Raw genomic sequence first — 15,074 nt, forward strand, 5'->3', positions numbered from 1 at the left:
AGAAAAAATCGTAGAAGGAGCATCTACCAGCAGGTACCAATTCAATAGAACTATCAACATTGCAGCTAATCCATGTAGTATTTTGTATAGCTAGTTAAAATGACATTCATAAAATAGCATTTTTTCAATTAAGAGAAGTGCGGGTAAGACGGACAATGATTTCAATAGTTACTGTTTGAATTTCATATTTCTGTTAATGAGAATCCCTCCTACATGTTATTCTATAATATTTGAACCAGCCTTCAATGAGGACTGATCAAAAGTGAAATAGGAAATCGAAAACCGAAAATCACAAGTGAATCATAGAGTGATGATTTTTTTGCAGCTTCGATATTTTGCATTTTTAGAGATTCAATTTCAAAAGGTAATTCACTGGTGGCTATATTTCGGTATAAGTTGACATCAAAGCGATATAATGCATGTTCTAAAAACATTTGTTAGTAACAAAAATTTTAAAATAATTGTACAGGTGAAGTGGAACGGATATTTGCCAGTACGATGTACGATAGAACAGTGAAATATCTGATTATTTTATTCCTAAAGAATTCCCAGAATTCGATTGTAGCCAGAAGCGAAATATTTGACTATATGACTGATTATAATGCTGAAAAGCATAATATCGTTTCAAGGACAATTATTTCTGATTTTTCAACTTTTACGATTCGTATTTAACATAACCTGTCCATATTACCCCAACCGTATGACCATTTTACCCGCATCACAAAAATAGTTCTACTTTTCTGTTTGTTTTAATTCCAATAAAGAACATTGAAAAACAATTGTTTGTGAAACAATTGACCGATCAATTCGAAAAATAGTATATTTTACCGCAAAAACATGCGCTTAAGTATTGGGAAACATAAGTTCGAAATTCTTCTTCACATATCCGTTTTCCCTCTATTTCACGTATATATATTCCATTAGATATAATTGTGTTCATATTGTTCATATTAGATATAATTGTGTTCATATATATAAAATTATGACAAATTGAATGAATTCCAATCTGTAATAACCATTGAATGTTAAGCCTTACTTTTTTTAATTTCTACGAAAATGCACAGAGACTGACGTTTGAGGAAGGCATATTTGATGGCATATAAGCTAAAGAAAGTATGTCGTGAACAAATCTTACAAAATGAAGAATTAGAAAGAATTAGAAAAAAATAAAGCGATATAGGTATTATTAAATAGTGCCAAAAATAGAGCCTAGAAAATGGAATAAATATTAGAACAAAAATATTTATTTCAAGAACTAAAATGTTATGGATAATAAAAAAATTTTTCCCACTCTGAAATTGGTCTTAAAAAAATCATTAAATTAGTCAATTTGCCAAAAGCTGTTCAAGAAATATAATTTCTTATAATTTCTATATTGACATGTATTGAAATAGTTTTCATGCTAAAATATCTTTTTTCCGTGTTTGTCCTCATTTTTAGTCCTATATTGTGTTATCCGCGATTTTCGTTATACGCGATGACCTGGCCCGACTATTTCGCGAATTATCGGGGTTCTACTGTATTGTACTTATCGTACTTATTGTACTTATTGTACTTATCGCTCAACGTTGAAATATTATATTTTTCCTTGAAATAAACCATATTTAAAACTTGAGAAAACAAATACAAACTGTATTTTATTGTTTTTCTATAGATCCCAAATTTATGTGCACCAGTTCCATCAAATTCCTTCTAAAAAAAAAACATATTCAATTCGAACGAGACAAGTCGCCTATATCTGACATCGAAATCGTTCGAACGACTCGATATGAACATCTTCGAAAAATGCATTCTCATTTACGTTCGAATCCATTCTCGAGCTTTTTATTTGAACGTAAAGTGTTGATGTAATCAGATGTACTTCGACTTATCTGAACAATTAGAAACATAGGAACAGTGCAAGGATGTGAGATATTTTGAACAATCAAATTGTCAAACCGATGAATTATACAGGGTGGGCCATTTAAAGTGGAAGGATTTGTTTTTGCAATAGCAAAGTAAAGAAGTGGAATTTTAATTTTTTTTTAAATTCATTTATTTTGGTCCAAGGAGATTTGTTCTAACTACTTTTTGATTATGATATCTCGTAAATGACCGCCTCTGGCCTTGACCGCAAAATGTGCCCTTTTTTCTGCATTTTCCATCACTTTGCCCAATGTTTCGGCCGATATGGCAGCAATTTCTTGTCGGATATTGTCTTTCAGCGCAGCCAGGGTCCTTGGTTTACCAGTGTATACCTTGGATTTTAAATATCCCCAAAAAAGTCAGGAGACGTCAAATCAGGTGATCTCGGTGGCCAGTCATAATCGCCGTTTTTCGATATTAATCTTCCGGGGAACATTTCGCGCAATAATTTGGTCGTGGAAGCTGCTGTATGGCATGTAGCGCCGTCCTGTTGGAACCAGTAATTGTCCAATTCATTTTCACGAACAAATGGCAATAAAAAATCGGTTATCATTGTCCGATAACGCTCCCCAATCACGGTTACCGTTGCTCCATTTTCGTTTTCAAAGAAGTACGGGCCGATGACTTTATCGGCATAAATGCTACACCACACAGTAACTTTTTGGCCGTAAAGAGGTTGCGTTTCGATGAATTGAGGGTTTTCAGTAGCATAAAACCGACAATTTTGTTTATTCACTCCTCCATTCAAGTTGAAATACGCCTCATCAGACATTATGATTTTTTGCCAAAAGCCACGTTCATTTTTGGCCATTTCGATGGTCCATTTTGCAAAATCAAGTCGACGTGGTAAGTCAGATGGGTTAAGTTGTTGAGCCATTTGAATTTTATACGGAAACATTTTCAAATCAACACGAATTATGCGTCGGAGAGTGGTTCGAGCGATGCCTAACTCTTGCGAACGATGGCGACCTGATGTCGATGGAGTCTCTGCAACACTGGCTCGAACGGCATCAATATTCTCGTCGAAACGTCTTGGTCGTTGTCTGGACAGATGACTGGCATTACCAACACTACCAGACGATATAAATTTGGCATATAATCGACGTATAGTGTTGTCTCCAGGCGATGTTTTAACTTTATTTTTATTTTTCCACGCACGTTTAGTTAACACAATTGAGAAGTTATTTTGAATGTACAGCTGAACAATTTCAGCGCGTTGTTTAGGTGTGTATTGTTCCATGGTTAAAATTGTACTGAAATGACGCTTCCAACGCGGTATGACATTTGTTAATCTGAAATCTCTGTCAAAAGTTATGGGGTTGCCAGATGCTTCCACTTTAAATGGCCCACCCTGTATTTTTTCGCACTGGAACGCATTCGAACAGAAACTAAAATTGAACGATTCGTTTGACGAACAAATTTTCCTGCTTCGAACGAAAACAGGAATATTTCAAAACAAAACTTCCTAACGTATATGTTCGAACGAGAACAAGCATAATGGTGATAGTCTTTCTTTCCAGAAACTACAAGTTTATATGTATAAATCTTATTATTCAGTAATTTACTGCAGTTTGTATATCGATTTTTTCATGCGCAAAAAATATTGTCGGAAAAATCAATTTGAATTCAACAATGTTATTTGTGCGACACAAAATATAACTTCACTAATGAAACACCATATGAATTCAACACCTTTTGTAAATCTAACCAAAAGCCATAACTTAGAGTTTATTACCATTAGCACACATGTGAAAATGTCACAACATCGCTTGGTTCTCAATAAGTCGCATTCGATGGGAACGGAAGAGCAGAATCAGAAATATTTGGAATAAAAACAGTATGAAAAAAAAAACCGCCGGCGTTTTTTGTTTCGTTGTATCGTCATCTCTCGCAGGCTGTCCGTTCCAGTTGTTCACTTTGTCGCATTTCAGTGAATATCATTCATTTTAATTAAAATGCCAACTGAGCAGTGTTGATCGCTGGGAATAGAACACACCGAACAACACACACTGGTGAGCAGTCACAGTGCAGAACAAGTCTACTTCAAGCCTCTTACTTGTCTTGCGCTTTTAGTCGGTGATTCCCGGCATAATAAAGATCCATTCTCATGCAACGTAACGTCAACGGAAAGAACACGATTTGTCAACATTTAACTACTGTTTACATCAATTTATACCTATCACCACCGTCAGATATTATTTTCTACTGATCGACACTTCTGTTTACTAACATTTCGTGATGGTGTGTTGTATGTGAAGATTGAAATTGGAATCGTATTGGAAAATATATCATGTTACCTTATATCGCTCTGATTCGTTTCGTTGACTTATATGAATGTACCAGAATTCCACCCTTTAGTTAATCGACGTTAGCATATTTCACGCTGGCTGACGTTCGTGCTTTGTTGTCTCTCATTCGATGCTAGTAATTAATTCAGTTGAATGCGTAAATACAATGTTTTCCCGCTTAACAACCCTGTAATGGGCGACGAAATAACCGGGTTTTTTTCACACAAAAATTCTGCAGGAAATTGTTCGGGTTTGCCGAATTTCAACTGCCAAACTGTAAATCAATTGACCAGATGTTGAATAATAAAATGCTGAATTGGATACCAAAAAACGATCAGATTCGATAACTGCCGGTAATTTAGTTCGCGAGTATCCGTCACGTCTGTCAGTTCCCTAATTGTGTGAAAGATAAAAACCTCTCTTGAAAATGGAGACACTCCGCCTCGAATCTGGTTAAATAAAACAGTTCGATTTACGATGCGGACTCACCATCCGTGGCTATGCCAGAAAATATCCGCCGTCAAAGGCAGAAAACCATAAAATGGAAAATTTATTCTATTTGGGGCCATTTTAATGCGTTCCAAACATTTGATGATTTGCGAAATTTTCTATAAATAGCAGGAGAAAGATAATCAAAGGTTTCATCGCTCGCTTTGTCCCAATCGTTTTGCTTTTTACTTGGAAAATTTATTTTTACATGGAAACATAAAAAGTTATGAGTTGAACTAATGGATAGCTGGGAGAAAAATAAACATGATGCACATATACAATTTCAGCCCACAAAGAAAGCATTTTCATGTTTTCTGAAAAAAAACACTTAATAGAAAATACAAAATGCTCCAAAAAATATCGAGTTCTTTTTGATTGCACATTTCGTAAAAAAAGATTATGGGTGTAATTATTCATTCTGGAATTATCTCACAGCCCTTCGTTGACTAGATCTACTTTGTAAGGAATTACAAGCTAAATAATTCTGCTTGATGTCTCGGCTCATAAATTTATTTATATCTCTAACATTTTAATCAATTACGGTGTTCAGGAAGGCACAACAAACCATTTGTTTCTGGTAGGTGAAAATATTACTATAAAAAACTTCGAATGTTTGTTTCCTGTCCTTTCTGATTTCGTCCATTAAATATTATGAGTTTGATAAACTTAGCTGAACAAAAATAATCAAGATGCTTCGAGAAGCGATTATCAAGCAACTCATTTCCGGGTGCCCCTAAATTCGTGCGCGGAAATTGAACACCCAGTTAGATTAGGTAACACATTTCCTTCGAACCACAAAAACGAGTCTTCGCTTCGAATATAACTAAGAAATGGGTCAATTATTGTCCATTCTCCACATGATGGCACGGTGGCGGTGGTGGTGGTGATGGCGAAATAAGAAAGACTCTATTGAACCCAATTACCAGAGGGGGACCCCCGATGGGTTCCACGTCCGATTCCTATCAGCTAGCTGACTATCTACGGCATCCGGTTTGGTTTGCTCAAGCCTGCGCCTGGTCAAAGCGTGTTTAGTTATAATTTGACTTGTTATTCGAATCGCTTCCATTTGGAACGTCGCAAGTCGTGAATCGCGCGAGTCTCGATTTTGAAAAAAAAATAACGAAGCGCAACTGCAGATATCCCCCGCCTAATTAATGATAATCGATTCAAATTGGTTTCTTGTGTGGTGGTGAGACTGACATTTGAATTGAATGCGCTGTCTGCGTTTTTCAGTTACTGTCTCCATTGCATTTTTGTCAACTGTTTCGCAACGTCCCAGGTAAACTTGACGTTGTTTTTTTTTTGTTTACAAAGAGTGCCCTCTTCTGTATAGCCGCCGCTTGGATATGAGGTAGTTGTGAATTCAACAGTAAACCATATACACTTCATAAAGTATGCGACAAAAAAAACTCGAGAATTCACCGCATTCAATCGCGAGTAGAATAAATAACATTCAATGAAATTTCTTCGACCTACACTTTGCAACAAATTGGAATGTTTTGCACTACACGTAGAAACACATATGATACGCAAAAACAAAGCCAAAACAGCATTCAATCAAAAACGAGTATAGAACGTTTTTGATAACAAAAATAATCTTAATGGTAGTATTATGCTAAACTCACACAGTAAGAACATCGATCGACACGGTGTGAAAATCGATTGACAAGGTGTGGGTGAATCGAAGAGTTTTTGTTTTTCAATTTGAGCATTCAAGTGGATAAGAAGAATAGGGACGAAACAAAATAAATTTCACAGCAACTCAGTAATCCGATCCGAATCAAACTTTCCCAAGTCATAAACATAATTGGATTTGTCTTGTTGGCACAAGAGTAATTTCTCAAAAGGGCTGCGCTTGTTATAATGGATATCGTAGGGAGAAAATTATCAGTATGGTTTAATGTGAAATGTGGTTTTCTAAGTCAATTTTTTTATCTTTCGTACCGAACAGTAAGGTCCGTATCGATCGTGTCAAAAACTCATGACAATCTCACGTTTTTAGAGACGAATGATTTGCAAAGTTAAAAGCCTCTCTAATACAAAAAAGACGTTTAGTTTACAAGTTACGCTGTTTATAGTAAGTTTTTCTTTTGTAAAACAATGAGAAAATCAGTTATTTATGTTTACTTAGACACGTTTTTTTATAAAAATAGCGAAATGCAGAAACTGTATGCTATTATATTCAAAATTCTGCATAAGCGACATACAAAGCTGTTTACGCAAGAGGTACCTAACATGAAAAGAATTGAGCGCAAGTGGTTTGATAAGTTCCTGCTTTCAACCTTCAAGACCAAGAACGCACTATCTTCACACATCAGGAACCACGTAAAACAAACTGTGGAAAGCTTTAGGACGTTGGACTGAACAATTCATAATTGTTCTACGCAGGGTCATATTCAACAGAGGATAGTCATGGGGACTATGAAGAAATTCGCCTTCGCATTCAATTGGAAATGAGTTTTAGCTTCCAGCAGTTTCTCCGTCGACATGACTCAACAGTCATTCGGGCGTTTAGTTGCTATCTCATTCTACAACTCGACTATCTCATCTCATTCTTCCCCGTCAAATGGAGTTCATTGCATATTGAAGTGACTCCCTCCAAAATGAATTCGTTTCTCTCACTCATGTAACACGTGTGCGTGTATCGATGTTTGAGTTTCACGTGTTTTGACATATACTACACGAAAATCACTCACACATACAAAATAGCGTGCAGTGTTGTGTTCAGAAACTCTGACAAACTTGTGAATTTTGTTGAAGTAAATCCTTTTTTCTGTATGTTTTTTTCGCAAAATTCAACTCGGAGACAACTACGAACTACGTTTTGTTAAGAGTCTGCACGCTATTTTGCACGTTATTTACTAATCCTAACACGAGGACTTCCATGGCATACCTGGTAACTAAGTTTCGTTTCGTTCCTAAGTTCGTTGGTTTGAGGTCACGGTGGGTAAACAATGGAGACATCCATTAATGGGTTAACTACTTTTTTGCATCAGATATGAAGTTTTCGTTTCACGCGGGTAACAAGATTCATGTCAGGAGGGGTAGTAGTGTGGATTGAAGTCAGATTTGTATTCATTCTCCACGTCAATTAGAATACCCATTTGCTGGAATATTTCATCAGTCATCCTCGCTTTTAACGCTCGTCAATTCGTTTCTAGTCAATATAAGGCATGTTAACGGCTAATGCCGAAGTAGTCCTAGTCGAAGCGAAGCTACTGAGAGGAAATTCGGTTTTTCATTTTTCATCTTCGAATATTTCGTGCCCTGGTTTTACGTGAATGATCTGACCCTGCGAAACTGCAGAAAGGCTACACTGAATTGCGAGTACCAAACCGTTTTCAGAAGTTATGGTACGTTGGAAAACTTGAATAATTTGTGAGATTATTGTGTATTATATTATTATTACGGGATTTTTTCGATGAAAAAATAATTTTGTGTTGCACTGATAGATCCTCTTCGAGACATACCGATCAAAATGCAATCGAGACGTATTGTTTTCAATTGAAATGTCAAATGTGGGTATAGAAATCCGAGATCTATTTGACCTGTTGAACCCGCTTAGAATTCATCAATTTCTAACAAATGATAAAAATGCATGTTTTCTGCAAAATGTAATTTACATCTAATTATATTGAATGGTGAATTTACTAACCAACAATTCAATAGCTTATTAAACTAAAATCAGCTAACGTCTAGCACAATTTACAAAACTAAGATTATCATCTTCGAATCAAAAAATATTTCAAACAATCATGCTCCAAATGGTACAGTCTGAACGCAGTACCGACAGTAATAACAATGCAGTTTCATCGTATCACGACGACTCGGTTAAACATTTCACGCGGTAAACTATTGCTGAGCCTCCAAAAACATAAAAATAGAAGGCTCTATCATTCAACCCATAGTTTTCCGCGCCACAGTCACCATAAACATTACTTTACCATTATAGTAATTTTCAATTCGGAAGAAATGACTTTCAGATTGTTTCCGCCTGGCTTAGACGCGATCATTATAGAACACACACACAAACAAAACTTCGGTACGCGTTTAATACGATTGAATTTCTCCCTTCCTCAGAAACTGACGGTCGGTGCCTATAAGTACTCGGTATATAAAAACCGGGAGATGGGGGAGGTGAATGTAATTAAGGTCGTGGTATACGCCGCCACAAGACAACAATAAGCCACTACCGCCGTGACCAATTTCTCCACATTTCACAAAAAAATAACTTTAATTTCCTACACACCCTCCTTCTTCTCGACCACGACCACGATCACCTCTAGCATTGTTTCCGCGAAGCTAAACTGACAGCCGGCTGTAACCGTGGTTCCGTAAAACACGCTTTGTTCGACCCGGTAGGCGAGAGTAGTAACCGAACGGAAACAGTTACGTGATACATTCTTTCCCAACTGGTTACCGTCGTCCCCGTTCCATATTGGTTCCTGCTGGTGCCGAGCGGAATGTAAACCACTTGTGAGTCTTTACACTGTGACGGGGTTATATTGTGTTGACGAAGGTAACACAATATCGCCCCCGAGAAAATTGATGCACGCGAGACGTTCAATGGTTACCCGAGACTGTTGACGACGGCCTGATGAAAATTATTATAAAGGTGTTTACGAAAAATTTAGCTTTCATAGATGAAAATAAAATTTGAAACATGCCCCAAGGAGAGTTATTATGAGTAACATGAATTAGAGCTTCGATAGATTTAAGCGTGAGATTACAATATGAAGGATGGACAATAAACGAAGAATGTCCGCTATGTTTGAAACATTCGCATGAATTTTAATAAATTAGAGCAAACATAACCTAAGCAGCTCGTCACAGTTAAACTTATGCTAGAATAAAACTCATACATTTTGGCTAAAATGTTTCAAAATGTCTTTACTTGATGGATTTTTTTTATTTGATTGAACAAAACGTCACTCAAATGGGCACCGTGACTTCTGACCTTGCATTTGTTGCAATTTTCGATGACTCGGTGCACCATTTCCGCTGGAATGGCAACAATAGTGGAGCTTGAGACTAACGCTCATCAAGTGTTGCTGATTTATTGGCAACACTTCAACATGTGCTCAAAAAACAATCCAGTAGTGTTAATTCACACGATCTCGGTGTCAAGTTGTGAGGACGATATAATCCAATCAACGAACTGCCCGCGTAAGAAATAGATCGTAACATCGTATCAAAAATCATTTTTCATCAATTTTTGGAGTTTTCCCCAATAAGTTGGATGGGGTAATGGAGTTTTCCCCAATAAGTCAAAATTCATGGTAACTAAAAACGTTGGGGAAGCATGAAATTCTTCATGATAAAAAGGCCAGAAGACAGATTACTATCAATGTCGTAATACCAGAGATAACCACTATGATCTATCAATCCCATATCAATATTGAGAAGCACTGTGTACAAGGTTCATTCAAAATACAGCATTGTTATTATGAAAAAACTTACTGATTTAACTAGTAATCTTTTTTATAATGGGTCCCATTTAGAATCACATTGGCCATCTAAACGAAATGGACATGACATTCAAAATTGCCGAGGAATGCATTTTATCACTTGGGTTAAAAACACGATATGAAAAATATTGCAACCAATATGCTGTATCCAGTGTTGCCGAGGAAAATGTTCAAAAATCACGAAGAATGAAAATGAAAATCAGGATTGCTTATGGAAGGTGATCCTAAATCGACCTCTCAAATAGCATTGAATACCTGAAACATTTGGTTTTATGCTGTTTCATCATTGCATTGTAACGTTTTGTCTCAAATTCCGAACACCATTGCCATTAAACAGCGTCCCATTACTCAAAATGGTACTGTTTCTCGAAATGAAATGAATTTTTGGATACAATACAGCCTTTTATCACATGACTAAAAAATTGATTTATAAATGCATGTTCATGGTATAAAACTGAAGATATCTTTAATTACATTTGTCTCAAATTCCGAACAGCGAAAATGCAATTACGAAAAATCATAACTTTTGAACTACTGGACTGATTCAGATGATTGTTATACAAAGTTAAAGCCAATTAGCTAGTCTTTCTTGGAAAAATATTATATTCGCAAAAAATCGGATTTTGTTCTCGTAATTATCGATTGTATTTGTTTTTTCTAGTTTACAAGGTTTCGGGACCTACGGACGCTACATTTTTAGTATTTTTTTCTTGAAAACTGAGGTTTGTTTTTACATATGGTATCCAAAAATCAGCAATGTGATTTTTATCATTTTTGAGTCAGGATTTTTGAAAGTCCGATAGTCCGAAAAATATAATTTCCTCTTTTTTCCATATATGACTTTTTCAAGAAAAGAAATAAATGAAAATAAAAATTTTCTGCATATCCCGAGAACTAATCAAGCAAAGGGGTAAGCGCATAACTCGAGAAAGGAATCGTCCGATTTGAGATGTCATCGAACGTGAATTTTTGAAGGTATTGATAATAAAAAAAATCCATTTTGGGCGGAACGAAGTTTGCCGGGTCAGCTAGTTTATAATATAAAATATAATATAATGAGAGAATAGAAGAATGTTTTCTGATTTTGATGGAGGTCGTAGAACAGAGTTTTCTCCGAGAGCGCGTCTTTCGGATGCTTGGACACCTTGTATTGCAGAAAATGTGCTTTCTTCATAGCTTGAACATATTGTTTCTGCTAACTAAATTGTCGAATTGAGGAACCAAACACAATCTGATGGCACCAAGATACTAGCCTTGATGACAAAATATGATGTTAGGAACACAAACAAAATAAATATACGAATGCGGTGCTATGGTATTTTGAGGTCCAAGTTATGGAACGCTCAGATTTTTTATTCGAACCTTATTCGTAGCCTTGATTTTCAAACTTTACAGTGAGCCTTATTAAAGTATAATGTAAAATATTAAATCTGAACTCTGAACGTGTACGAAATAATGAATGATTTCGAACGCTTATAACGCGACCATTTCTTGATAGCTCGTGAAGATATTTACATCGATTGATTACAAATATTTCTACGCATCAATTACTGAAATTATATGTTTTCTCAAACTATTGAATAATTGTAAAATATCAAACATCAACCGAACACGCTAAATACCACGATTTGACTGATTCAAATCTTGTTTCCCAAGTTTTACCGTTTCAAAACGGAGTTAATACAATGACACCAAAGCACAATTTTGATATATCCATACCATTGCGTAGCCCTAGCTACCGTCAGGCATCATTCTATCTAAGGGCAGAACAAACAAAAAAGTGGCTTAATAAATACTCCCCCGTTGCGACAATTCTTCAGTCTTCAGGTTTACTATCGTGCTGAGCAGGCATGCAAAATTGTTAGCTTCAGAATGCATTCTTATATCCCCAAAGAAAACTGTACAAAACAGAGCTTGGATAATATTCGCCGAGAGAGAATCCATTGTGTAAAATAATTCTACTAAGTTCTATATTCTGAGTTAATTTTTCTGTTGATGTTTACATTAGTCATCCACGTGCAACATTGCTTCGTGTGTCAGCATAAACACACAACCGATTCAGTACGGATTTCCTTCTGTCGTTTTGCGAAAGGTGCTGCATTGTAGAGTTTGTGGATTATTTCTTTTATAACAACAACTTGGATATTCAATAAGTTTAGTGTTCCAGTGTCGCTCTAGACAGAGCAATCAACAGTAGCGGAAAGTCGGGAAAGACGGACTGTATAATTGATAAATTACATTTTTATTTTAAATTTCAATGATGTACAAATTTGCAATATAGTGAAAATACCTTTGACACTTAATGAGTACACCTAGCTGGCCTTCTGTTGAAATTGAAAATTAAAACAAAAAAGTCTACTAAAAGTCTACAAACAAAAAAGTATCTACAAAAAGAAGCTCGCTGTAAATTTTCGTCTGCAGAAAATAAGGTTCTCATTGTTGAGTTTTTTTTTTGGTATTGTCCGTTACGTGAACGTTTTACCATCACGTCTCTTCCATTTTATCGAATCATCGGTGAAGTTTTTTTTTCATTTTTGCTCCAGAAATATTGACGAAAATAAAATACTAATCAAGGCGGTAAGACGGATACTCCACCGACAAAAGGCAAACATTAGGGTTTGAAAACAATTTGATTATCTCCTTTTATTAAAAGATGCCCACTAACTACGTTGGCAAGTGCAACCAGATATCATGGACGAATCAGCGGAGCGGTTTTTTAAAACGTAATCCGAATTTGTCATCCCGAATGCCGAATTATTGTAAAAAGAGACTTGACTAGACTATCATTTTCTGGTGAAATAGCTATAATTTTTTTTATGAAATTCACAAAAGAATCAACTTTTACTTAAGGTGTTCGTCTTTACCACCCTTCCCCTATATGTTGATGCTGAGACTGAGACGGAGATGTGTAATGAAATATAGTGTGTGCGGACAAAATCTTAAAAAAAATCAAACAAAAACAACTAATTGTAAATCTAGCAGCATTGCAATAAAACGAATGGGAACAATACATTAAATTGTTACTATATTTATCTTTTTGTAATTAAAATCAATTCATCAAATATAGCTACATCGAGTTATATTTGTGTTTAGTTTAAGTTGGACGCACTGCAAGGCACGCTTCAAGTTCAACTAGTAAAAAAAACTCAAGGTAATTTTCAAATAGGCATTGCTTTCCTAGCCGTGAATTGATATGAGATGACATTCATAATCGTCCGAAATTACGAAGCGTAACAGATACACAAGATAGAAATACGCAAGATAGTTGACGTCTCTAACGTATTTAACGTGTAAAATAATGGATATTTTATTCGAACGACGGGAAAAAAATTATAGTCATGAAAGAAAAAAATTATAGTCATGAAAGAAAAAAAAAAAGTTTTGGAACAAAACTAGAAATAATATTGCGAACAATACAGTCATTACAGAGGGACAAAACACTATATCAATCTCGGTCCAACCATGGACATTTACCCTTATAAAAACAAAAACCAAACAGAAGAAATGAAACTGCGAAACACAGAGGAAAACAAAACTACAATCAGAGGCGGCTATTTCGAATGGAACCTAGCTACCTGTACATCAAACTTCTCTCGAGTGAAACACTTCTATGCATGAATTTTTATTGACCGTTGTAACTGCAGAGAGGCAAGAAAATGATCACAGAATATTACGGTTGAATCCGATGCGTTCGTTTCTGCTGTCGGACAACATTTTTGATACAATATTTTACTAAGACAACGCGGTATACCACAACAGAATATATATATTTTGGATTTCTCGAAATTGTACAGTCAACACTAATTATGTTGGCTCTCGCTTATTATTTCCGCGAATAAAACAATGGCTAATATATATTTTCAGAGGAAGTACGCATCAAACAAGAAAACATCCGGTGAGATTCGGAAAGAAAGTTTCTCAACCCCATCCCACAAGAGCAAACAAAACATTCGTGAAATGTACACCGAGACGAACGGATCTTCCCACGGCTTTCCGTGGCTCCATCTAAATCTTGTCACCAACAACGATAGAAGAAAAAACCAAGCTCTCAAGCGAGATAGTTTTGCGCATAGCAAAAAAAACAATTTCACACACGTTAGTCGCGGCTCACACAATCCATTATCAACAACAACAAGCAACTCTTGAAGCCGAAAGCCAGATGATCATCTACGATAAGATAGGATTTGATCAGGTCTACCAATTTGCTTTCCCTTCACACAGTATCAAGCTTTGGAAAAACCTTCTCTCGATTCCACTGTCGACGACCATCCATCATCAACGAAGTGTCTCGTTCAATTTTCTGCCTTATTTTTGCGCCGTGCCTTTCAAGGTTGTCGATCACTTTATGTTAATTTTTCAATTTTCATCACTCTCTCTCACACATAGGCACATTGCGGGCGGAACCTCGTCGTTTTGCCCATGGAATATTTGGAAATCTGCGCTCGTTTTCCTCCCCCACTGAACAGCGCTCCACACTCTTATGCTCTACAGTTAGGTTTTAATCGAACTCCCGTAGCTATCAACCGCGAAACAAAGCAATCTCATGCGCCGTGATTTTCATTAGAGGTGAAGCAACGATGATTTCACATTCGTTCTCCTTTCAACGGGCTTTTATTTTGTATGGTTTCACACTTTGACTTGAAATTGGATCTGACAGCCACCACTTGCGCTCATCGAAACTAATGTTTTTCACTTGCAAAACACAGCGAGCACAGTTGTTATTACACTTACACACGCGTATATATGCTACTGATACGTTTTGAAAAGAACGTTATGAAACGAGCCTTTTTTTTCGGTGAAGTGTATTCGGTAACTGATTAACTGAACGCTTGTGCTTTATTCATTAAAGCACTTGTTGCACACATCATTTAACCATTCGCAACACTAACTCGTAGAAAATTTCATTCTTTTTTTTAATTTAGCT

General features: G+C 36.1%; 1 protein-coding gene across 6 annotated transcripts in view; it reads right to left on the reverse strand.

Annotated features, from left to right (window-relative positions):
- Positions 1–15,074, reverse strand: part of LOC129772810 (regulator of G-protein signaling loco) — a 112,234-nt gene that overhangs the window by 31,638 nt on the left and 65,522 nt on the right. The window lies entirely within an intron of this gene.

This window comes from Toxorhynchites rutilus, chromosome 3 (assembly GCF_029784135.1).
Source record: "Toxorhynchites rutilus septentrionalis strain SRP chromosome 3, ASM2978413v1, whole genome shotgun sequence".
NCBI classification, from domain to species: domain Eukaryota; kingdom Metazoa; phylum Arthropoda; class Insecta; order Diptera; family Culicidae; genus Toxorhynchites; species Toxorhynchites rutilus.